The sequence below is a fragment of the Alligator mississippiensis genome, chromosome 3 (genome assembly GCF_030867095.1).
Source record: "Alligator mississippiensis isolate rAllMis1 chromosome 3, rAllMis1, whole genome shotgun sequence".
Taxonomy (NCBI): Eukaryota; Metazoa; Chordata; order Crocodylia; family Alligatoridae; genus Alligator; species Alligator mississippiensis.
In genome coordinates this window covers 252,246,041-252,272,174 of record NC_081826.1, presented here as the reverse complement: position 1 = coordinate 252,272,174, position 26,134 = coordinate 252,246,041, and positions in this window count along the sequence as shown.

The window sequence follows — 26,134 nt, the reverse complement described above, 5'->3', positions numbered from 1 at the left end:
GAACAGAGGCCCCCGCACCTCACAGGTCCCCCCAAAACTACCCCAGCTGGGGTAATGGCTAGCATGCCACAGATTAAGTCCTGGGCCCTCCCTAAATGCAACTCCAGTCCCCTTCTGCCCAATCTGCTGTTCTGTCTTCTATTCCCTGCCCTATCTTCCCTGTGCTGCCTGCCCTTTCCCGACCTGTCTTGTGCTACACATAGAGGCTGCCCATACCACATCATAGATTGGCCACCCCTTCACTAGAGCATTTTGCCTATATTATTCACCCATTTTTTGCAGCTGTAATTCTTTCCATACATAACCAGGTCAGTTAGATACATAGTAATTTTGGTCAAACTGGGATTTAAATGTGGCCTCTTATACTATATGTATAAGGAAAAAATACAATTACTGATCTATTAAGGCACATAGTCCCGAAGTACTCAGCCATTGTGATACAAAAATAGGGAAATTGATCACTTGTTTTTCAGTGAGTCATATTTGTAAATAACTTGTTAATACGATAAGCCAAAAAGATGACATGACAAATGTAAATTGCACAGAGTATAAAAAAGTAATATGAAATATTCAAGTGTTGTAAGAGACTGAGGTTTTTTTATTTTTTGTTACTATTTTTGTTGCGCTTAAAAATGTAAAGCAGCAGTTTACTATTACAACTTACAAAACAATGTATAATATATTACAATAAATAAAAACTGCTATTAAAAAACTATTATATTAAATTATGACTTAGTCAGAATTAAACTTTCCTGGCGAAACCCTGGTCTCCTTGAAATCAGTGGCAAAGCTCTCTTGACTTATATGAGCTATAATTTTACCTGATTCCTTTTTGTTCCCATACACTGTCCAGTGCATACTGAGGAATATTTGTCAGGAAAGTTTTTTCACACAAAAGGCCCAGGGAGCTTAGCTCCTCAGGCTAAAAACAGAAATCAGATTTCTCTCAGAACAAAGGTTTTTATTCCGGGATCCTACAGATTGTCCCATATTTTAAGTGCCTCTGAGAAAACACTCTCCTCCACCGTCTCCTCCCCACCCCCTCAACAGTCATGGCTAATTTGAGATAATTCCCACACAAACTACATGTGTAAATGATTGCCCTGTACCAGTTGTGATGCAAGTCAAAGTCCTGGCTACTTCCTTGTGTCACAACCCAAGGGTGTGATTTTGTTTGCGCGTGCTTCGGCACTGCTAAATTATTTCCCGCCACTCGGAGCTTTCTTTGCAGGGTGCATTTCTTAGTTGCAAAAGGAGAAATGCATGGTGCAAAGGAGTTCCTGCCATTCGCATGCAAATTTGTGTCCCACTATTGGCCAGTTCTAAATTATTCCCACGTGGCGGCTAGCGATTGGCTTGCTAGCCGTATAAGAAGCTTGAGCGGTTTCTGCCCAACTTGGAGATCTCCGGAGGAGAACCTCACAAGGGAGGACTCCGTAATCATCTTGAGGAGAACTCTAGGTGCGCTGTGGAGTTTATCAAACCCCGCGTGTGCCTTAGAGCTGGCAATAGAGGTCTGATCAACCTCTGGCCTCTCCCCGTCGCCGAACGATCCCTCGACGAACCCTTCCCTGAGCGCAAGTTCCATGAAGTCTAGCAAGCTTCGTGTGAGTTTATCCAGAGCTCTGTCTGAGTCCTTACTAGTTGAAACTGGAACTTAAGCGAAGCTTTTCCTGGAAGTCTTTCCAGCCTGCACCGCGACCATCTGCGGTGTAAGTAAATGATCTTAAACAACCTTTACGGGTCCGTGCCTAATTCTAGCCCGCTGGCCTGCATTCCCCGACCCGCGTGCCAGGGCTGCTAGCCACAGCCCGCGCCACGCGAAAGCCCCCAAGAACCTGGGACCGCTCCCGGCCCGCACACCTTGTAGCTTGGGGACATGGGGGAGTGGGTGTTTGACCCTGGGAGACCCTCCCAAAACCAGAGCCATATTCTGGCTGCTGGTCAGGCTCCCTGCTGCAAGCGTGCTGCAGCTGCAGCTCCTGGAGGCCCCCAGGACCCCAGGTAAGGCTGCTGGGTCCATTGCAGTTGCTGGCCCAGCCTCCCCTACCCCACCCTGGGCAATGTGCCACACTCAAGAGCATAGGCAGAGGGAGAAAATTTGGGGGGGAGGGGGGGGAGGCTGAGCACATGCGCACCCCCAGATGGGAAAGTCTGTGGGGGAAGGAGCAGGGGGAGGAGAAAGGGCCGTGGGAAGGTGCTGAAAGGGAACGGGGCGGGCTGGGATCCGGCAGGGATTGGGAGGGAGCGGAGCCAAGCCAGGATTGGGATCAAGGCTGGAGCCAGGGTGCCTGCCCCTTCCCCTGTGCCCAGGGTCGTTGCCTGGCACTCCCCACACCAATGAATTCACCACGACCTAGCCCTGTACCTTCTCCGGCTGCCTCCCTGTACCACCGAGAGGGGGCCTGGAGCCAGAGTGGGACCAGCCTCAGCTGTGCCACCGGGCCGGAGCTCCTGGGACCCCTGTGCCCACCCCACCCTGAGTTGGAGTGGGGCACAAGATAAAGCCATGGCTTGTCCTAGGGGCGCAGGGAGGGGGGGCGGCTCCCAGGCCTGTCCCTAGGGTGGGGCAAATTGGGGCGACTGCTCCAGGCCCCGCACTTTGGGGGGGCCCATGGAGCCAAGCAGAGAAGCAGTGGTGCGGAGCTGGGTGGAGTGGTGGCTCAGCGTCCAGCAGCTAGCTGCCCCCTTCCCCCCCCCCCCCCAATGGCACCACTGCTGCTGCCAATGGTGGCAGCAGCTTCTTCAGGTCTGGGGCCCATGGGATCAGAGTGGGAGCAGGAGCCTGTATGGGCTGATTTGCCCCGGGTCCCACACCCTGCTCGGGTTATCTCTGGTGGCTCCCACCACTGCACACATCCCATTTTTCCATGATTAAAATGAAATGCCATTATACATATATAGGTATCAGTTGTGCACAATGTTTTATTGATATATTCACAATTTTAATGCCATTTGGAAAACAACTAGTGCCTCAATTATTACAATAAAGTACATTCTAAATACCTATATATTTTGGCATTTGCTTTTAGTTTTATCATAGGAAATCAGAGCTCCCACTGCCCCCTTTGCTCACCCGGATATGGGTCCAGCTGTGGCTGTGCCCAAAGCTACTTTGTGGTGCTGAGCAGCACTGATATGCCAGTGCCCTACCCCTGCCATGCCTTTGCCCCTCACTCCCAACCTACAGTCCTCCCAATGCCCCTTACTCCTGGCCCTCAGCCCCTGCCTTGCCCCCACTCTCTCTCTCCTGGCAGCAGATCCTACCATGCACCAGGATATGGGTCTAGTTGCAGCTGCCCCACCTGTAGTTGTTCCTTATAGAGATAACATCATAGCATGGTCAATGGTGAGGATATATGAGAACTTCTGGTGTTCCCTCTAAGGTGTAGTGATCCATGAGCACACCGCTTCGGTCCATGAGTACGTCACTTCGGTCTGTGAGAGCGCCGCTTTGGTCTGTTCCTGAATTAGTCTCGCCTCCCCCTTTCAGCACATGCTGTTTCGGTCTGCCCCACAGTATAACACAGTATAACAACAAAAGATGATTATTTCTTTAACTTAAAGAAATAAACTAAAAACCAATTATTACACTTGGATTCAACTGTAAGGCCAATAACCAGAAGTTGTCCCCAGGAAGAGCCCAGGCCCCTCCCGACACACACCAGACAGTCAAGTGAGGGAACTTGAGTGGCACCAGTAAATACTTCATCTCTTTATTATGTGAGTCTTCATTCAGCCATGACCATGATGTCAAATTTTTAATAAAAGGAGTCAGCTTCAGTGGAGAAAAGGTTCTCCAAAGGGCAACACTGATGCTTAAAGTACCAGTGATAGGCACTGTGGAAAAATTTAGGATAGATTCTCCCCTTTTAAAAACATTACAATTTAAAAAATACCACTCATTTATTCTTCCTCTGTATGAAAATAAGTTAATATGCACAAGCTGTTCAAAGCTGATTTAAAAACAGAACATGGAATGATGAGAATTTTAGGCATGAAAAAAACCACACTGGCTGGCACTAAAGGAATGAGTAATTGGACGTACGTTTACTTAGATATAGGACATTTATCAAAAGACAAACATCCCTGAAAAGTGTTCCAGTGCAAGTGTTCCAAGTATACATGTTTAGAGTGATATTTTGACTTTTCTTGGCCAAAACATTTTCTTGAACAGCCTAAAAAATAAAAGAAGAGATGGGCCTGAAACAAAACCACAGATCCATACCATCTCAGCCTTCTGTGTCCTCTGTATCATTTCAGACTGGGGTATATATCTGGAATTTGGGGGACTCTACTTGAAACTTGAAGAAAGGTAACACCTCTTAGCAGCTCATGACTCCTGCATGGTTCCTCAAGGCATTCTGCCTGCATCAGCCAGAATGCCTTTGAAGCTCCTAATTGGCATTTATTGCACAATCCCTATGGGTGCCTAAACTTGAGCAGCAAGGCTGATCCAATGTGCTGGAATTCTAGTGCATTGGAATAGACTCAATTAATGGAATCTTCTGGAGTGTGGCAATTCCCATACTCCAGCAGCCTTCTGTGTCTTCTGTATCAGTGCCCCTGCACTTAAAAATGGCGGTGGGGGCGCTTGACCTAAAGCTCATTGAATGAGCTTTAATTCAAGTGCCCCTGCTGCCATTTTTAAGTGCACGGATGCTGATAGACGAGATCAGAAGATCTTTGACACTGTCTCTCACCCCATCCTCATCAATAAATTAAGCAACTGTGGCATTGATGCCTACACAGTTGGATGGGTAAAAAATTGGGTGATTGGGCGCACCCAGAGAGTAGTGGTGGATGGGTTGTACTCAACCTGGTGAGATGTGAGCAGTGGGGTACCCCAGGGCTTGGTCCTCAGGCCCGTACTGTTTAACATCTTCATCAGCAACTTGGACAAGGGGGTGAAAAGCATGCTGTCCAAGTTTGCTGATGACACTAAGATGTGGGGTGAGGTGGACACACTTGAAGGGAGAGAGAGGCTGCAACTAGATTTAGACAGACTACAAAAGTGGGCAGACGAGAATAGGATGGGGTTCAACGTAGACAAATGCAGGGTGCTGCACCTTGGGAGAAGGAATCCACAGCATACATACAGGCTGGGGAGTTCCCTTCTTGAAAGCCCAGAGGCAGAAAGGGATCTTGGAGTCATTATTGACTCCAAGATGAACATGAGCCGTCAATGCCAGACCGCAGCCAGCAAGGCCAGCCATACCTTGTCATGGATCCAAAGTGCATCTCACGCCGGTCCAGAGAGGTGATACTCCCCCTCTATGCGACTTTGGTCAGGCCACAGTTGGAGTACTGCGTCCAGTACTGGGCACTGCACTACAAAAGGGATGTGGCCAGCCTGGAGAGGGTTCAGAGGACGGCCACCCACTTGGTGAGAGGGCAGCAGGACAGGCCCTACGAGGAGAGACTGAAGAACCTGAACCTGTTCAGCCTCAGCAAGAGGAGGCTGAGGGGGGACCTGGTGGCTGCCTACAAACTCATCAGGGGAGTTCAAAAGCAAATAGGCAGAGCCCTTTTCTCCCCAGCACCACCTGGGGTGACAAGGAACAACAGTAATAAGATGATGGAGAATAGGTTTAGGTTAGGGATCAGAAGACAATATTTTACAGTTAGGGTGGCCAAAATCTGGAACCAGCTTCCCAGGGAAGTGGTCCTCGCCCCTACCTTGGGCAAATTCAAGAGGAGGTTGGATGATCACCTGTCTGGAGTCTTGTGAACCCACCATTCATTCCTGTCTGTGGCAGGGGGACAGGCTAGATGATCTGTTCAGGTCCCTCTTGAGCCTAGCTACTATGGAACTATGAAGTACGAAACTATGTGGTGACACTTTAATTAGAGCGGCTCTCAGAGCCTCTCTAATTATAGTGCTGCTCTCCCCACCCCCAGAGCATAAAAAGTGCTCTCCCCACCCCCGGAGCAGTGTAAAAATGCCCTATGAGTTTTCCTATTGTAGCCTGAAACCATAATTTATTAGTCACTTAGACTGTGAATAGACATTACCCTTGTGCCACCATAAAAAGCTTTATGAAAGCACAAGCTGTGAGTGAACAATTGTCCTTGCCTCTTGACACACTTCAAGTGCCTAAAAATGTTTTTGAGACAATACCTCACCATAGTTTTTTTGTGCCTTATCCCCAGGGATGAATGTTTACTTATGGTGTGATCCCCACATCCCGGGGATTCCCTTGCAGAGGGATTCCTGGGGTGCATGCCTGCAGCATAAGAAGTACACCCTGGGATTTCTCCTGCAGAGATTCCAGGGCATTTCACACTGCAAGGAAGAGAACCCCCATGAGGTTCCCCAGGTCAGGTTCCTGAAGACTCATGAGCACCAGAGGCCTGATCCCATGGGCAATGGACCAGGTGATGTCTCTACCTGCCAATCACTCAAATCAGCTTGCTGGGACATATCCTGGCAAAGCTGATCCCACTACAAAAACAACACCTGCTTGTAGCCTTAGTAATTTGGGACCAGCTCTCAATGTGGGAGGAAAGAGAAGAGTGCAGGGTACAAGGAGTCTCCCCATTCCCTTTGGATGTGCCTGTGCATTGCTTGCAATTACTTCCCAGCATAGGCATAAACTGGGAAATTCTGTACACTAGATGTTGGCAGCATGCAGGGCAGCAGGTGTAGCCAGACTCTGGCAATGGCCACATTTTTGTGCCCTTCCCCAAGTCAGTTCCTGAGCCTGGTGTCCTGAATCCCCCCTACCCACTTTAGTTACAGTACTTCCACTACTTCCCAGTGCCACTCATGCTTATGATCCAAAAGTTGGAATGGTGGGGAGAATATTAATCTGCCCAGTTTTTCTTTCACTGGCTTGTGGACATAACTGGCTCTTTCAAGGAAAACAGACTCCACCCTCTGAAGAAATGATTCATAGATTCATAGATTCATAGATGTTAGGGTCGGAAGGGACCTCAATAGATCATCAAGTCTGACCCCCTTGCATAAGCAGGAAAGAGTGCTGGGTCTAAATGACCCCAGCTAGATACTCGTCTAACCTCCTCTTGAAGACCCCCAGGGTAGGGGAGAGCACCACCTCCTTTGGGAGCCCGTTCCAGACCTTGGCCACTCGAACTGTGAAGAAGTTCTTCCTAATGTCCAGTCTAAATCTGCTCTCTTCTAGCTTGTGGCCATTGTTTCTTGTAACCCCCGGGGGCGCCTTGGTGAATAAATACTCACCAATTCCCTTCTGTGCCCCCGTGATGAACTTATAGGCAGCCACAAGGTCGCCTCTCAACCTTCTCTTGCGGAGGCTGAAAAGGTCCAGTTTCTCTAGTCTCTCCTCGTAGGGCTTGGTCTGCAGGCCCTTGACCATACGAGTTGCCCTTCGCTGTACCCTCTCCAGGTTATCCGCATCCTTCTTGAAGTGTGGCGCCCAGAATTGCACGCAGTACTCCAACTGCGGTCTGACCAACGCCCTGTAGAGGGGAAGTATCACCTCCCTGGACCTATTTGTCATGCATCTGCTGATGCACGATAAAGTGCCATTGGCTTTTCTGATGGCTTCGTCACACTGCCGGCTCATGTTCATCTTGGAGTCCACTAGGACTCCAAGATCCCTTTCCACCTCCGTGCCACCCAGCAGGTCATTCCCTAGGCTGTAGGTGTGCTGGACATTTTTCCTCCCTAGGTGCAGCACTTTGCATTTCTCCTTGTTGAACTGCATCCTGTTGTTTTCTGCCCACTTGTCCAGCCTATCCAGGTCTGCCTGCAGCTGTTCCCTGCCCTCTGGCGTGTCCACTTCTCCCCATAGCTTTGTGTCATCTGCAAACTTGGACAGAGTACATTTCACTCCCACGTCCAAGTCGCTGATGAAGACATTAAAGAGTATCGGTCCAAGGACCGAACCCTGCGGGACCCCACTGCCCACACCCTTCCAGGTCGAGACCGACCCATCTACCACGACTCTTTGGGTGCGACCCTCTAGCCAATTCGCCACCCACCGGACCGTGCAGTCATCCACATCACAGCCTCTTAATTTGTTCACCAGTATGGGGTGGGATACCGTATCGAAGGCCTTCCTGAAGTCCAGGTATACGCCATCCACCCCTCCTCCTGTGTCCAGGCGTTTCGTAACCTGGTCATAGAAAGAGACTAGGTTGGTCAGGCACGATCTGCCCGCCACAAACCCATGCTGGTTTCCCCTCAGCATAATTTGTCCTGCCGGGCTCTCACAAATGTGAGCCTTGATAATTTTTTCAAATACTTTACCAAGGATGGAGGTGAGACTGACCGGCCTATAGTTGCCCGGGTCCTCCTTCCTCCCCTTTTTGAAAATGGGGACCACGTTAGCCCTTTTCCAGTCCTCCGGGACTTGGCCCGTGCGCCACGAGCATTCGAATATTCCCGCCAGTGGCTCTGCAATGACGTCGGCCAGTGCCTTCAGCACCCTGGGATGGAGCCCATCCGGGCCTGCCGACTTAAAGGCATCCAGTTCTTCCAAATGACTCTGCACCACCTCAGGATCTACGCATGGAAGTCTGGCGCCTTGCTGCTGCCTCTCTACAACCCCAGTGAGAGACTTGTCGTGACCCTCGCTTAGGAACACTGAGGCAAAGAACTCGTTGAGGAGTTCAGCCTTGTCCCCTCTATCTGTCACCAATTACTTCTGCCCATTTAGCAGGGGTCCTATTCCTCCCTGGGCCTTCCTTTTACTCCCTATGTATCTAAAAAACAATTTCTTGTTGTCCTTTACTTGGGTTGCCATCCTCAGCTCCATGGTAGCTTTGGCCCGCCTAACTGCCTCCCTACAAGCACGAGCAGAGGAGGTATATTCATCTTTAGTGATCTCACCCTGTTTCCACTTTTTATGTGCTCCCCTTTTGGCCCTTAGGCTGCCCTGGATTTCTCTGGTCAGCCACGGAAGCCTCCTGGCCCCTTTCCCTCTTTTGCCTCGCTCGGGGATCGTCTTGCTTTGTGCCCAAAGGATCGTTTCCTTTAGGCACAGCCACCCTTCTTGGGCACCCATCCCATCAAAACTCCTACTCTGCAGTGCTTCCTTGACTAATCGCCTGAGTGCAATGAGATCAGCTTTCCTAAAGTCTAGCACTTTCACCCTACTAGTTACCTTATCCACTCGCCGTCTTATGTTGAATTCTATCATAAGGTGATCACTGTCTCCCAGATAGCTACCAATTTGGAGGTCCCCTATCATGTCATCTCCCGTTGCCAATACCAGATCCAGTATGGCATTCCCCCTAGTGGGACCATATACCTCCTGTGTCAGGTGGAGGTCCTGTACACAAGTTAGAAACCTGCGTGAGCGATGGGACCTTGCTGTCTGCGTCTCCCAGCAGATGTCCGGGTAGTTTAGGTCCCCCATGACTACCGCCTCTTTAGCTTTTATGGTCTCCGAGAGTTGCCTCAGGAGCCCCGCATCTATTTCTTCCCCTTGGTGTGGGGGTCTGTAACAGACCCCTACCACCAAATCCCTTTCTCCTTGCCCCCCATGTAGCCTAACCCACAATCCTTCTACTTCCTCAGCCTCGGATTCTGTCTTGATGAGGGTTGATGTATATTGCTCACTGATGTGCCAGGCCATTCCCTCAATGGCTCAGGAAGGATTGTGCAACTTGACTAATGAAGCTAAGCTTGGTTGCTTGTTCCTTTCAGTCTTAGTAACAAGTTTTTATTGTATTATGTTTTCAAGGCTATCGCTACAAGGTCTACAGACTTAACATTATTTTAAATTAAGACTGAAGACTGGGATTTGCTTTCATTGGCCATGTTAAAAAACAGTTCCATTTGTATTCTGTAGAGAAGCTGTTATAAAAAAAAAATCAAATAAGAGCAAACCTTCCAGTCTGCAATTCAAACCTGGATGGAAGGCTCTTTCTCTGTGTGCTTGTGCAAAGCAAAAGGGAAATGGGTGGAGTTAAGATGTTCAGTAATGCCCCAGCACTCTGTCACATTCAGACCTTACATTTAGCTTATACTGTATCTACAGTATTCTCTCGTTACAAAGGGATGTCATATTGCTTTGAACTTGTTACTGATCATGCAGGCTAAGTACAGCCAGCCAAAAAGCTGCGGCTGAATAGATTCAGTCTTTGCAGGTTAGTCTAAGCTGCAGAGACTAAACCAATAAACAAATGAACACACATTTACTTTTGATTGAGGAAATGAAGCCACATGCCTGCAGTGGGTTAAGCCAGAAGCCGGAGGCGGGGGGAGCACTCAAGTATGCCTGTCAGCCACTAGCAAAGTGGGGGAAGACATTTTAACAGGTATTGTATATTGTTTATTTGGGTACAGGTCAGTCACATCTTACTAGGGGGTTACGTTCTAAAGTCAGCGCATAAGGTGAAAATCGCATACAGTGAAATCGCGTGTTACTGTGCCAGTGGTGACTGCCTCTGCCTCCAAAACCTCCCGTGGCGGCGGCGGAGCTGTGCTTAATGCTGTGTGGCTGGCAGCAGCGACACAGCGTGGGGTGGTGGTGGGGATGGCTGCGTGCCACCCGGCCACCACCACACTGCCGCTGCTGCCTGGTGGCTGGCCATACAGCTCTGGGCATGCATGCAAACTTAAGCCCCGTCCCCCCCCACCCCGCATATAGTTGAATTTGCGCAAGTTAAATGTGTGTATGATGCGACTGACCTGCAATTCTTAAGAACTGGTTTATGATGTTTGTTATTTGCCTATATCTCATACATTTCTGACACTAAGAAACAGCAATTGAGAGAGAAAGTGTGTGCATTCTACATGACAAATACCCCCCTTATTAACAATAAATAGGGCCTGGTTTAAATTGTAATTTAAAGCATTCCCCAGCCAGCAGCAAAAGATTAGCAGCCCAGGGGAGGGAGAGAAGGGGTTACAAAAGGGACAGGGGGAGGAAAGAGATTGGGGAGAGATAGGGAAAGGGTTGTTTGCTCCTCCATGGAGGAAAACTGGAGTAAGGGGAGTTCAGGGCACCTGGGGGCTGCCTTGGCACATGGCCCTGGCACCAGGTAGGGGAAGGGTTGTTTGCTTCTCTGGGCAGGAAAACTGGGGTGCCAGGGGTTGGGGCAGGGGGAAGGAACACACAAGTGGAGAAGCAAACACCACAGCTAGGAGAAGTGGTAGTGGAGCAGCAGCTGGGTCAGAAGTACCAATCTGCCTCAAACCTAAACTGGGTTCATCGGGCCCACCGCTGAAAAATTTGCTGACCACTACTATGGTGACTTTCTTTGTATATAATATACAACTACTACTGCTGTTTGAATAGTTTTGTTGCAAGGGAACAGTTCATTAAAGAAGGAAAGCAATGGAAGTTTATAATATTCTCATTGACAATGCAGTGATGGGAAACCAATTTTTTGAAATTAAATAACAACTATCTTCCTAAATCAACCATAATATGGCCTACTTTATTATTTATTGAATTTTAATATGAGAAACATCACTTAAATCCTAAATTCCTAAATAAATTGCTTTACTTATTTTAATTTCTAAAACATTCCCCTAATCTCAATCACCAAGTTTTAACGTGTCGTAGTATTATATATCTAGTAATCTCACTGAACAGAACAATGAATGTATGACCATTAAGACTCACACTACATTGTCAGTTTAGCAGAAAATGTTCCTTGATTTCCATACAGTGGTTTAAAAATTGTGTTTGGGAAATCTGTACCATGACAACAGTCAAGGTATAACTGGAAATTTTTGGTGTCCTTGTCCAGAGGGGGATGCCAAGTGCCAGAGAGTGCTAGTGGGGGCTGACCACCTACCTCTTCACACAGGGTTGCTGCAGGCTGTTCCTGCAGTGTCACAAGCTTCCTGGAGACTGCCATTCTAGTGTCCCATCTAAACTGAGGCCCATAGCTGATGCCTCGCTCACCTACCCCTATTGATAACAGGCACATTATAAGACCCAGAACAGAAAAAGAAATGAAGGCTTTCTGGCTGAATGCTGCTGTGCACTTATGCCAATATTATATTGTAAGAGTGCAAACCTGCATTCCCTGACCACCAGTACCATTTTTAGCTGAGGTGCAGTTCATGTGGTCCTTGCTCAGCCCAGGAGGAAATGGACAAGATCTTGGTGGGGAATGGCAAGCCCGATTCACACTATGCCAGATAGTGTGGGGAAAGACTGGATGACTGCAGTTACTTTGTAGAAGGAACCATCACATGAGAAAATGCCCCACACTTAGGACATCACAACTCTGTGGATCCAGACCCTCAGACCAGCCAGATCACTGCCTCCAACAACAGTCAGGCATCCAGCAGAAACAGGAGAACAGTATGCATGCATTCCTTTGCATAGCCTATTACTGCATGACCAGATATGATCAACTGGTATGGGCAGATGTAGCCAAATAGCTTTTTCTAGTTCTGAAATCCCTCCTTCCAGGGTGCAGCCTCCCTTTGTGTGTGCAAGATGGCAACTGCTGATTCCAGTTTTTGAAAGTGCCCCCCCTGCAGATTCCAGTTTTTGAAAGTTTCCTGGATGGGATTCTCTCCCATCCTTCCAGTTGAGCCAAGACCCACTACACTGTGTTGCACAATCTGGTTGAAATCCTGCCAGTGAACCTCTTCAACTATTTGCTCCTTCTTCCCAGAAACCATGCACTTGGTGTATGTTCTGACCATGGGAAATAAAAAAAAATAAAATTCCAAAAGACTTGCCCCCACTGTGGCTTAAGGTTTATTGAGCAAGGAGCCTTCAGAGGATTTTGCAACAGTGAATCATACAGCACCTGCTCCAACATGTGGGGCTCCAGCTCCCAGATACCTTCTACCTGCTCTGCTGCCTGCAGGTGGCTGCTCATCATGCTGGGCAAGTGGAGTGGGTGAAAGGTGACTGGGAGCTGGAGCAGAAGCCTGGAATGGGGCAGCAGGGTTAGGAGGAGGAAGAGGAGGAGCCACTGGAAGCAGGGGGAGCCAAGCAGTAGGGCTGTGCAAAGCTTTGGTCCCTGCTTCAATTTGGCGGCGATTCGGCCCAATTCGGTGGCTGAATCTCCAAATCTGAATCAAATCAGAGGACCCTTTAATCTCTCAGAATCGAATTGGAACCCTCTGAATTGATTCAGAGAGACTCAGAAGTATTCAGTGATTCAGAAAAAGACAAGCTTTAAATGTTTTTTCTACATACTTCTAGATAGCAGACAGTGTGCCAGGGCACCAGTGGTGCCTGCCACTTTAAGAGCTAGATCAAGGATTCAGCAGGTATTTGATTACAGCAGCCATTTTAGAACTCTGGCCATTCCTATAAACAAGAGCAGTTTGCTGCTGGGAGCCAGGCAAGAAATATTGCCTGGCTGAGTTGCTGCATGGGAACATCTTGCGGGTAGGAGCAGGAGACTCTGATCCTGGGCATGACCTAAAACTGCACCCTGCTGGGAGTGGGTGGCCTGGTGGGGCTCCCAGTGGCACGGGAGCCTCCAGGGAAATGTTACCACCCCAGTGAAAGGTAGGTAGGGGCGCCTTAACCCCAGCCCTCACCATCGGGTGGGTTATAAGATCCATCTAATCCAGGGAACGCCAGGTAAGCTTTTTGAAGCACCTGAGCCTGCTGGGGTGAGTGACCCCTGCGTGGCCAGGCACGCTTTGTGAAGCACCTGAGCCAGGAATGGGGGACCCCAGTCCCTGAGTGTAGGCAGGTGGCTTAGACCTAACCTGAGGGACCCCACTGGTCAATGCTGGAGCCAAGACCCAGATAGGGGTCAAAAGGGCCAGGAGCCCCCCCATATAGAGCAGAGAAGCTTGGGGTCCCGACTGGTCTGAGACAAGGCCAGAGCTTAAAGGGAAGCTGAAGGTCCCAAGGAAGGGGCCACAGCTAATGGGTGAAGGGGACGGTTGAGTTGGCTGCCTGAGATGCCATCTGAGAGGCTTGGGCCGTGGTGTAGGGATGGAAAGGAGCCATAGATACTCCCCGATATTGGGGGGGTTATAATGGGCAGCCTCCCACCTAATTATTACATCAATATCATTACGTCAAGACGTGGCAGGCATGTGAGGTGGGTGGCTGACCCATATATGGGGCAGGCTGGTGCTTGCACCAGGTATGAAAGCTTGCCCCGTCATAGGTGGCTCATGAATACTGCAATGCTGAGGCACATGGAGTGTCCCACAGGAGTGCAGGGGGCTCCCCAGCACACTTGGCAGCAGACCCAGAAGTGGTCCAGAAGCACTTCCAGTCCACTTCTAGGTCTGTCGGGGAGCATGCAGGAGTCCCCTCCGTGTCTCCCTGGCTCGGCGACTGGCGCCTCCTGGGTTGGGGGGGGGCATCTGGGGTCCCCCTGTGGCCAATTGCTGAGCTGGGAGAGCATGGAGGGCCCCCGCCCCCCCCCCCCAGTGTGCTCCCTAGCAGACCCAGAAGTGGACCGGAACTACTTCCGGTCCGGTTCCAGGTTTGCTGCTGAGCACGTGGAGGGTCCCCCCACACTCCTGTGGGACACTCTATCTACCCTAGCATCACAACATTCACAAGCTATGCTGGTACCTTGAGGTATATAGAAAAAACATTTAAAGCTGTGTCTATGTCCAAATTGCTGATTCTCCAAATCAGTATCGAATCTTTGGATTCAGCTGAATCGAATCAGGCACAGTGATCCAAATCAATTAATCGAATCATTGTCCCTGATTCGGGCCAAATCCAAATTGAATAGGGCCTGCTTTGCACACCCCTACAAAGCAGTACCCTGGCAGCTGTAGCAGCAGGAGCAGGCCCACCAGAAAGCTGTGTGCACCGGCCAGGGCCACCTCAGTGATGTTGGCAGGCATGAGGCAGGTGCAGGTGGGAGTGGGTGGTGCTGAGCCCCAATTGGAGCACTGTGGGGCCAGCTGCAGGCCAGATTCAATCAGTTGACAGGCTGGATCCAGCCCACAGGCCATATTTTGCCTATCCCTGGTCTATAGTATTTTTTATTAATTGATCTCAGAGCCATTTAAAGGCTACTTAACTTGGACTTATAATAAACATAAGGATTTATTAATATTAGCATCATTCCCATTTTACAGGTATGAAAACACTTTGGTAAAAGAGACAGACAAGGTGATATTTTCAAAGATGCACATTTGTTTGAAAAACAAGCTTTTTGGGGGCCCTCTCAAGACACCCAACATCTGTTATTCTGAGGTACTGAGATCCTACAACACTCAATGAAGTTACCTGGAGTTGTGGCTGCTCCCCACATCTGGAAATCAGCATGTCAAGCACAACTAAGCCAAGACTTTTGAAACTAAGTCTAAGTGACTGGTTCACTGTTACCTGGGAGCTCTGAGGCCGAACCCAGAATAGAACCCAAATAGCTTGTGTTTTAATTACAACACTGAGTATCTTTCTTAATACCACAAATGCATTCAGTTTACTTCTTTGGTCAGTCAGTCAGTTAGAAACCAAAACACCTGCCAGGGACTGTCTGTGATTTTTTTCTCGTGTTAATTCTTCCTCTTTAATACTGAAGGCATTAACAGTAATGCCTTCGCATAGTTTGTCTCTGGGAAGGCAGTTAACATACATTTCCTGCCTCCACCTAGCTAGAAAGCAATTTAATGAGATTTGACCGCTATGTTTGGTTTACAGGCCAAAGGCTGATTAGTGAACTAGCAACATACTGAGCCCCTCTCTAAGCCTGATTTTTATTGGCTTCATATTGATATACAAAAGAAAAATATTAAGGCCCAACTTCTAGTGAAATTTGCACGATTCCACACCTTCACTTTCACAAACAGTTACCTTTGTACATGCAGTTGGTTGTGTGCCTAACTAGCTATTTGCATGCACAATTACCTGATTTGCACGTTACCATTGTAACTGGGCATGCAAATATAGGTACACAGTTGTGCACAGATCATAGGCTAACCTTACTGGAAATCTGATCTTTGAATTTAAACTACTTCTGCTGCTTACATTATAAAATAATATTTTCCACCTCCAGATCTGACTTCTTGTTTTCTTGTAACCATTAAACATTAATCTCTTTTTCTAAAGCCTATAGTGGTTGATATGTCCTGCACAAAAGGGATTATCTCACCATTTGTATGTGTAAAATATATGCAATGAAAACATTCCTGGAGTGTACAACAATTCCTAAGCCTCTGTGGAACAGATTTTTAGATTTGGACCATGTTAGGCAATGGAAATAAAAGGGTTACAGTAGAATCCATCTATAAAAATTCTGCACTAAATCAAACTATGCTGGAATGTAACAGTTGCTGCCTTGGTGAGTGTCAGTGCTATTTGCTGATGCAGCTCACTGCATCTGAACCACCACAAGGGAGACATTCCAAGTGCACTATGTTCAAGCATCTCTTGGATGAAATCCATAAAAGAGCAGGCATGAACTTGGTAATAAATCCTACAAACATGTATGCCAGTGCCATGAAATGTTCTCAGCAGCACTGTCCATAGTTGTAATTAAACTGACAGAAGAAATCTATGAGGTTTCCAGTAATATTTTTCAATCTTGAATTATAACTGAGCAGAGACAACCAATTAAGAGATAATAGAGTTTTATGCAGAACTGATCAGGTTTTAATGTTAATTTATTTTCAGTCATCTCTCTATAATAATGGATTATAAATGACTGCTTTTCTTCTGATAAAAGCTGAAACATAATAACTTATGTGTTAATTAAGGTTTGAGGTTACTTAGCTATGCTGTCTTTACACACAAATAGGGCATAGTCCTGCATGCTGTTGAGTGACGACACTGACTGCTCTCATCTCCCACTGGAGTAAATTGGAGCTGAAACAAAATGCTTAGCACCTTTCAGGTATAGGGCCATCAATCCCTTTTTGAGCGAGTAGGAGTTTTAACTGGAAAGTCTCTGCTAAATACGTGGAATGTCTGCAGCCTGAGTTTACATAGCCCTGAGTCAATCAGAGTTGAAGGCCCTTTGAATTTTGGAGGATTGGCTCCTTTGCTGGATAATAATAAACACCTTATTCCTTGCATCTTTCCAGAAGATGGACCAGTAGAATATGTAATCTTCACTCTTGTCATCCTCACTACAACTGTTATCTGCACAGATTATTGCAGGAGCAATGCGTTTTGAATCAATCATGTGACTGTCAGCAACACAGTATTCCTAATCTCTCCTGGCAACTCCAAAATAGATTCTGAGGGCTGAGTCTCATGACAGTATAATTCACAGACCTCACATGAAGGGATGCCTACAAGATAAAAGTATTTTGCCAAAAAAAAATCACCAGATAGTTTGTAAATTTAAACAACATGGGATCAGCAGTAAACCAATGTTTAAAAATAAATTGGACTGCATTAAAAATAAACTGTTTGAAATCCTAAATAATTAACAGCATGCACAAGCAGACCTAAAAGTGACAAACAAATAGATTTCAAGATGAACATGACATCGGCTTGTGATGTCATGTGTTCTATAATATGCATTTCCCTTATACCAGTTACCTTTACTAAAAAGTAAATACTACAGGAAGGGCCATTCCAGCTAGGGACAGACATTCAAAAAGCCTGAGCCTGAATTGATTCAATCTTTGCAGGTTAGTCTCACCTGGCTAGGCTAAATCAATTTGTAACTGTACAGACATCTCAGACATGCAGGGACATGCCTATAGTGGCTCAGGCTAGAAGCCAGGGGGTGCTAGGGCAGCCCTCCCTTACCTTCCATAGTGCTGAGCTGAGGGGGGGCAGGGCCAGCCCCTGGCAGGACGTTCTGATTAGGGAGAGGTTCCCCCCATCCCTGACCAGCCCAGCAGGGAATTGATAACATAGTGTTTATCACCCCTGGACATTACCAGCTACCTGCTGAGTCTGCCTTTGTTCCATCTGCCACAGCACAGACTGTAGCCAGCATGTGGTCTGCTAGCTAATACACAGACACCTCTTAGCAAGGCATAGGGGAGGGAGGAATTCCTGTTTAGCAGAGAGTGGGGAGGGGGGGAGTAGCTTGCAGTCTCTGCTGAAGCTCCAGCCAGGGAGCAGAGGGGAGGGGCCAGCTCTGCTGTGGAGCAGAGAGTTTCACCCAGTCCAGAGAGCATGCCGGGATGCTGGAGGAGTCTGGTTTAACTTAAACCAGCAAGGGGTCTGGGACAGACGTTGCATAAACTGGTTTGACCCAAATCAGTTAAGTCTGATACTACATTCAACCAGGTTTATCTCAAATTGGTTTCAGGCATTTTCAAACTGGTTTATGTGCACTGAACATCTGTTCTGTTACAGGTTGAAATCAATTTCTGATCACTTAAACTGGTTTATGTATAATGTCTGTCCCTAGCTTCCTTGCACAGGATATTGTTTGTAGGAGGAGAAATAACATCACCACCTCACCATCATGGAGAATGGGCCTGGCCCACCCCAGCCCGCTGCACTGTCACGCACCATTGGATACGAGCCATGGGTGGTGGCAGGAGCTGTCCCAGTTGTGTCCAAAGGCACGCTAGTGGGTTGGGCCAGGGTGGGCTGGGCCCGTTCTCCATGCACAGACCATGGGTGAGGCAGCACTGTAGCAGGCACAGTCGGCTGGCTGCTAGCACTGGGTGTGTGAGGTGTGGGGGGATGTGGGGTTTATGGGGGAGGGGGCTTGAGCAGGGGCCACCACATGCCTGCCCCCCCACCTGCCACCTGCCACATCTACTCCCACATCCCCCCCACACATCCCACATCCCCCCGCCACTCTTCACACCCACCCGCACACCCCACACCCATAAACTCCCCCACACCCATGTCTCTAACTTACTGGGACAGCGCCTGGGTCCTGGTCATGCTATAGCCTTGCCCTGCTTCTGCTCACCCCAGCATGCTAAGAGTATGTGTCTCACGTGCTGGGGCAGCAGAAGCACCATAGAGATGCTCTGGCCAGATAGCAGAGTGTCTTTCTGGAGGACTCGATCCTGGGTTGCCTCGGGGCAACCCAGTCCTGGACTGTGCCTTGCCCCAGTTTTTTCCTGCAGGTTTTTTTTTTATACCTGGATTTCCAGGTATCAAATTTGGAGCCCGCAGCATGGGGAATATTTTTTGTTCCCAGCGTGTCTCTTGTGGCATCTCAAACTGCTTTGAGATGCCGCAAGAGGCACACGTGTGCTTGTCTGGATGCACCCTCTGTGTTTATCTTGTGAATTATAACACCCTTGAAAGGATCTCAAGGCATCTTGATTGAGAATCACTCATCTAAAGGATTTATTACTTTTCCTCTACCATGTTTTTGACCAATTTTATTGCATTTTGCTACCCTCCACTTATATAGCAGAGGAAAGCATATGGCCCTTTTCCTGTAATATATCCCTGGAAGAACAATATTCTTGGCAAATGCAAATGCAGACAGCTTTGTCGAAGCTGGTGGAATGTTGGAGGAGGGAAAAGTAGTCGCAGATAAAGACATATTTCAAATACATTTGAAAATCATTTGAGTAACAATAAACCACCTATATCAACAGTGCTTAGTGCATTCAATGTATTTTTTTACACAGAGTTTAAGTTTAGAGTTTTCACTATGTTAACGATGACATCCTCATTAACATGTTTCCCAATTTTTAGAAAAATGTAGGCCAACAATTGCTATCTTGACTTAATAATGTTTTTGTAAAGTCTGACTTATTTTTAATTTGCTACACACCTACATTTTACAGTGGTAATCATTTAATCCAGATAATCTGCAGATAATCTTTTGATGACCCTTAACCCGGATTGCACCATGTTATATTCAGTGCTCCTGTCCATTCAGGAAGTTATTTTTAATAGCAGGTTTAGAAAGGCAAACTCCACTATAAATAATTAAAAATACATAACATTCTCTTTATATTGTAAAAAGTAAGCCTTCACTGATTTAATGAAAGAAATAAATATCACATTGAAGTGTACACGAAGTTCAGATGACAAAATCTGAAATACATTTTTAAAAAATTCTCAGTAACACTGTGCAGTCATATTCCATTGATTGGAGGATATCATAGCTAATGTCAGATTATTTACTTTCTTTTCTGCTTAGACCTTTGAACATGTAAAAACAGTTTTTAGCAGGGCCAGAAGAATTCTATATTGTTTAAAAGTAATCCTCCTTCCCTTTTCAAGGTATATATCTGCAGTCATGTTGGCTTAATTGCAAGAATGTTTTTCTGGCTTCTAAAATTGCTTTGCAGTAGCAAACACAACGGCAATTAACATTTTTAAAAATTATTTTTGAGGAAGGGTTACAAATACAACACTTAAGAGTTTTATAAGAAAAAGGAAGAAAAATCCTGGCTTTAATAATGTCAAAGATCTAAGTAATTTTCTTTTTATAACTGAGAGAAAAAGAGCTTATGATTACAAAAATGACTGCCTTTCTAGTAGTATATTATTTTTTATAATTCTTATAATAATAATAATGGGAATAACATGTTCAACTAACATTAATGAATATTTTGATGATTTCTTAGACGAGCATTGCAGCTACTTTGTTGAAAACATTTTGTCAGCCTGATAGTTGGTGACATAGGGTGCCCCTGCTGCCATTTTGAAACATGGGGATCCTGAATACACGTGATGCAGAGCCTGTTGGAGCACATTAATTAGCATGCTCCAGCAGACTTGCAGCAGACTTGATTAACCGAGTCTGCTCTGACAAGCGCTAATTAGCACACGTTGGTGCAGAGGTCCTTCATGTGTATAGGTGCCCATAAACACTGCCCTTTTAGGTCCTCTCTACAAATTGCAAGTATCGCATGATTAACTGGTTAATTGTGCAATTACCTTGAGACCAGCTAAACGTACAAAGTACAACGAGCTATAATGTTAGATCTCAAAAATGTGTACTAACTTTGTAGCTGGTTGCCGTCAAGCTTTAATTTGCACATGTAACATGTTCTCCCCTGTGGCTAGGAGTTCCTCCCAGCCCCAGCAGCTGCAGACTTTGGGTCCTGGCAGCGCCCCACAGCTGCCAGAACCAAGAGTCCCACAGCTGTAGATGCTGGGTCCCTGCAGTGTTCCTCCAGGTGCCCAAACCCAACTGGATTCTGGCAGCCACAGGCTGTGGCTTTGATCTCCCAGCTCCAGGGGTGTGCGATACACCTGGGGCAGGGAGATCACTGCAGCCCACACGTACCCCTGAGGCAAGGAGACTCCTATGAGAGGGGGCTCCTAACTTTGAGAGCTTGCTTCTTGCAGGTGGAATACAGTATGATAGGATATAATGTAGAGTCCCACAACTGCACCCCCTGCCATGTGTGTGTGGCATAGTAGGAGGCATGATTGTGTGAATCATGCATTAGATCCCGAAGGGGAGGGGGCAGTCCCTGTGGGCCCCAAGCCACGCAAGCAGCACCCCCGCTGGGGAAACTCACCTCTGGGGGCACAGCTGGAGCTGGAGCAGGAGCCACGGCTGTGCGAGTCGGCGTTATGTCGGCTGTTTAATCAGCTGCTCCCTGGGCAGGGAAAAGCAGAGCCAATCACGGTGGCTGAAACAGGAGGAGAGGGAGCATGCTAGCGTGGAGCATGCCAGGTGTGCTGAGGCTCTTGTGGCAGGCAGGAGCAGTGCAGCTGGCTTGGTGCCAGCATCTAGAGAAGGGGGAGGCTGAGCCCCTGTAGAAGGCTGGGAGGGAGGAGGCAGTCCCACCCCCCTCTCCTCTCCAACGGTCTATGGTGAAGAGCAATTAGAGCCATCCTGCTCAGAGGTGGCAAGGAGAACACCAGCCTATAGAAGCCTAGTTCATCAGCATCCGAGGCAGAGACGCTAGCCGTCAGAACAGCCAGGCTAGCCCACCAGGACCCATGCTGACGCTGGTCCTCCTGGTGAAAGGGGTCAACTGGGCACAGCCAAACCACGCAGGTGGCACCCATTCGGTTGGCGAGTGGACGAGGTGTAGGGAAGGTGAAGCCCCATGGAACACCACGCCAAGACAGTGAGTACTACTGTCCCCGGGGCCCCCCAGAAAGAGGATCTCCACTGAACCCCTCCCTTTCATTCAGTAACAGCAAGTTGTGACAGGAGAGTTTCGGGGAGGGGCCCCACGCCAGATGGATAGTACGTCACCCGATGTAAACCCTACCTAAGGCGCCTTCCATCATAATCCCATTCTGTCTTTACCTGCATATGTAGGGGGGGCCTTAGAAACTTTCAGTTTGACTACTCAATTTCCATATTCATTTGGAAACCCAATTTTTCTGTGGCAAGTGGAATAAATTTGCAGTGGCAAAATTACATAAACATTATGGCTTCTCTGTGACATAAGAAAAGGTACAGTTCTGATTATCTAGGTCCAGTTATAGAATTCCAACAACTGTTGATAGCATGGCTTCTTTTCTAGTTAATAATAATGATCTGATAAGTGCTATGGCTAATGCAGCCAGAGCAAGCCTATAAACCAGAAAGATCAGTTGTTTGCTAGAAGGATGACTCAGCATCGTTACTTTAAACAAGCAAAAGCAATATTAGACCAAATATTTTTATTTGCTAACTTTGCTTATGAGTTAAAGAAGTTTACACAGGTCGAGTGGTGAGGCATTAACATGATGAGTTTTATGGACAACATAAAAAAGAGCTAAAGAGACTTACAAAAAAAGTTAAAATTTGAAAGTTATGAGCCATTCATCTATAGAAATCTTTTCTGAAAAGTAAGAGTCAGAAGTAAACGAGACAGAATAAGAGACCTTAAAGCAGTATTATATAATTACCTAGGCTTAATGCACCAGAACCCCCCCCTTCCCCCCCCCCCCAAAATAAAAATAAATAAAAAACCTGATTTGCCTTACTGAGAGAAAGAGCTATCAGAAGCTGACTAATGCATAAATACAGCTAACTGCCTTACTGGTTATTGCAGTTTCCCCTCCTTTGCCCTTCACTTTTCCAGTCATTCAGCCGTTCCATATACCCACATCTTCAGCTCTTTTTGGAAACTTCATGCCTCATGCTCTTAACTGCCCTGTTTGGAGTAAAACTTTAAAAAATGCCATCTCAAAAGATTCCTAAAGCTTCTGTTTCTTTTAATGCCTGAAGTTACCACAAACACAATCTTCAGAAACTCCTGGATACCTGTGTGTTTATCAAATCTTCTTCCACCAGAAGATCAGATGTAGAAAAGTTGGACTCTCCTCTCCTTTTGCCAACTATTGATAAAAGGAGGCGTTCTTATGTCATCAGAATAAGAGATCCAAATGCTCCTTCTCCACCAAGAACTCCCAGGTATATTATAGGCCAGTTGAACTCTTTCTTTGCAAATATCAGCAAGCAATGAGGTATTTTTTATCCCCAGTTATCTGATTGTTCATATGATAGAGTTTAAATGTTCAGTTTTTTCCAGGCATATGGTTCTAGAAAAGAAGAATTTCAGCTTGACTTTACAAAATACACTTTCCTCTAGAGTCTGTTGAGAAATTCTTGGATATATGTGAGTTTATCAAAGTCCTTTCCCGCTGAAAGATATTAGGCACATGCAATTTTCCAGCCTCTTCTTCATGCCCAAAAGAAAGGGAAATTCTGCTAAATTCTTGATCTCGTTCTGCTCAAGCAATTACCAGGCAAACCAAGGTCACAATGAACAAATCTCTCATTTTGATTTAAAAAAAAGTTCTATATGGAATGTCTCTGTTAATTTGATTCACAGATGAGGATGAGTCATGAATATGCAACTATGGTTAAGTACAGGTGCAAATTTAGATCTGGTTTCACCATTTTTAAACCAGTCTGTGTGTGCCAAACTTCTGTTCTGCTATGGGTATAGAGCAGTTTTGTATGATGAACTTCTGTTCTGTTATGGGTATAAACCATTTTCCAATCGTGTATACTGGTAACAGTGTAATGTCTGTACCTCGCCAAAGAGATCAGAACAAGTATACCATGTTGTAGTTGCTATCATGGAAAATGTCAACAGATAACAGCATGGTATATCTCCATCTCCCAGCTTTATGCTCTAAGAATAAAGATCCAAATGGACAAGGACCTGAGCAACTGATTGAGGAGAAAGAAGGAGGCATGAACATGAATAGACCAGAGGGTTGCCTGAACAGAGAGAGGACAAAAGATGTTTTCAGAAAGATCACTGAACCTAATTTTGTCCTGGAGGCTGCTCTAGCAAGGCAAGAGTTATTTATTGTGAGCAGAGTAAAAGTCAGCTTGCTCACCTGTTGCTAGTATTATCCTTCTTCACCAACTTTTTCTCTTTACTCTAGGCCTCTCCTACCCCGAATCTCCTTTATGGACAAGGAAAGAGCCGGTGATGGGAAATAATGCTGCTATAACAGGAAGGTGCCTAGGTTTTTGTTGATGGAAGGGATCTCTTCAAGTCCCAAGGAGGGGCATTGAATCAATTTGTCTATTCAAACAACACATAGCTTGTCAGCGCTTATGCTTTTATCACAAGCTCAGGTACTCCAACCACTAGCTTCTCAAACTACCTTGAGCTGGATGTTTACAGAAAGAAGTGGGGTGCACAGAAGGGAACTGGGTATAATACATGGCACATAACTTGCCTGTTGTGCTCTGCTACTTACATTGATGCAAAAGTAACCATTTGACCTGCCTCCAGTCAGAAACTGACGGTATGGTTGGAAAAATAAGGACAGTTAAATTGTTTTACTTATTGTGAAGGAGTGAGAGAGAGTAAGGGCAGGCAAGTGTTGCAAACTCTGCTGGAGAAACCCTGCCAGTATGACCCTGAGAAGGAGGTAGACGAGACCTGCACACACAAGGCTTCTGCTAATCCCTGGAACGGAGTGACAGCAGAGGAACCGGGGGAAGAGGCCAGAAGAATTGCTGTTCCAGGTTACAGCCTCGCTGCGCATGGGAGAGATCCCATTGGGACTGTGAATGCTCACGAGTAAGCCGGGGCAGGCCTGTGCTGAGCAATGACTGAACTAACTGATTTCTTTTGTTGTGATTGGGACATGAGAGCCTGACCCCAGGTGAAGGGGACATGGACTGAGTCTGACAAAGTGACTGAGAGTCGGGTTTTGCTTTCTCTCTTTTTTTGGATATTTGAGTGCAGGACAAGGCCAGCCCTGGAAGGGTGTTGTGCCTAACCAAAGCCGACAGTCACCCTGGTGGCTGAGGGCGGAATAATAGACCAACAGGCAGTATTAAGATCTGGCTGAAGAGAACTACGGGTGCCATCTGGAGAGGCTAGGATGGGGTAAAGGGGAGGTTTGGAGCCGCACAGAAGAAAATGGATTGAGACGGGGTAGAATCACCTTGTGCATTGCCTCCTAGCAATATAATATCATCAAAGTCATAGCAGGAAAGAAACATAAGACCAAATTCCTGGCAGACCAGGTGATCCGAAGCCGAGGTCCACCCTGTCACTGCCTCTAGGAAAATGAGCTCAGGGCAGTGGCAGCAAGCCCTACAACACCTATAGTCATCACACTTAGCACTTTTAAGTTGCTGGTTTTCTACACCTGTATGTTATAGATCTGAAGAGCGTGGTAGTGGACAAAGGGAAAATATATCCATACTTTATAAAGGAATACAACAGTTTAAACTAAGTACTAGTCAAGGATTTATCAATCATTGACAACAGGTCACCATAACCCTCCTTTCCTGCAGATGCAAAGTTTTGCAAGTGACACTGAGTTCTCCTTTGTGACTTCTGTAGATCGATCCCTGAGGAGAGTACAGGTGCCTGTGTTGGAATGGCTAATGCTACTTTGGAATCCCCAGCTGGAATGTGCACTACATGCCTGCAATACTGTATTGACTGCCTCTGCACAAGTATTTCATCTGGTGCGATGGAAAACTGAAGACTCAAATTAAGAACTGTGGGTGATAGATCAGACTCTGATAATTCCTCTATTTTACTTTATTTTCTCATTTTTCTGTGTGGGGCAATGGTTCAGGTGTCTCAGAAACAGAAGAGCCAATACAGCTAACAGCCTGTATCGTGTTCTGGAATATGATGGCTGCAGAATATTTTGACTGTACATTTTATCCATTGCTTTCTTGAGGCTAGATGTAAACTGATCTGCTTTCATGCAAGGCACCTCTGGGTGAGGGTCTAATTTGCGTGTTTAGCTTCTGTCTATATGCTTGATCTGGTTTCCTAAAGCCATTGCTTTAAATAGTCTGGGCTTCACAGAGACTATCAGTGAAAATACTATGTATACTGCCATTTTATATATTAGTAATAGATTTCCTAGACAACTACTGAAATAAAACCTGGTCTTCTGCAATCATTGTATGTCCATGAGTGGCACATTTTCAGCTGCACAAATATATATTGGCATATAAACATTCA